We start from the raw sequence: 528 nt of genomic DNA on the forward strand, positions 1-528 counted from the left end.
CATCATGTAGGAGTCAAATCGCTTGTACCATTGTCTTGGAGACTGTTTCAACCCATACAACGATTTCTTTAACCTGCAAACCAGATGCTCCTGTCCAGGTTGAGTGAACCCTTCTGGCTGCTTCATGTAAATCTGCTCCTCCAAATCACCATGCAAGAAAGCAGTTTTAACATCCATCTGCTCCAAATGCAAATCCCAAATAGCTACTAATGCAAGCACTGCCCTGATTGAAGTATGTCTGACCACAGGAGAAAAAATTTCATCATAATCTATCCCCTTCTGCTGTGAAAATCCCTTTGCAACCAGTCGAGCCTTGAATTTTTCCCCTTCTTTTTCTGATACTGCTGGTTTCCTTTTGTAGACCCATTTGCATCCAATGACCTTCTTTCCCTCTGGAAGCTGAACTAGCTCCCAAGTGCGATTTTTCTGCAAAGATTTCATTTCCTCAACCATTGCACCCATTCATTTCTCTTTCTCCTGGCTAGTGATAGCTCCTTGAAAAGTGGCTGGATCATCGCTACTGATGAG

Source organism: Phalaenopsis equestris, unplaced genomic scaffold, assembly GCF_001263595.1.
Source record: "Phalaenopsis equestris unplaced genomic scaffold, ASM126359v1 Scaffold000274, whole genome shotgun sequence".
NCBI classification, from domain to species: Eukaryota; Viridiplantae; Streptophyta; class Magnoliopsida; order Asparagales; family Orchidaceae; genus Phalaenopsis; species Phalaenopsis equestris.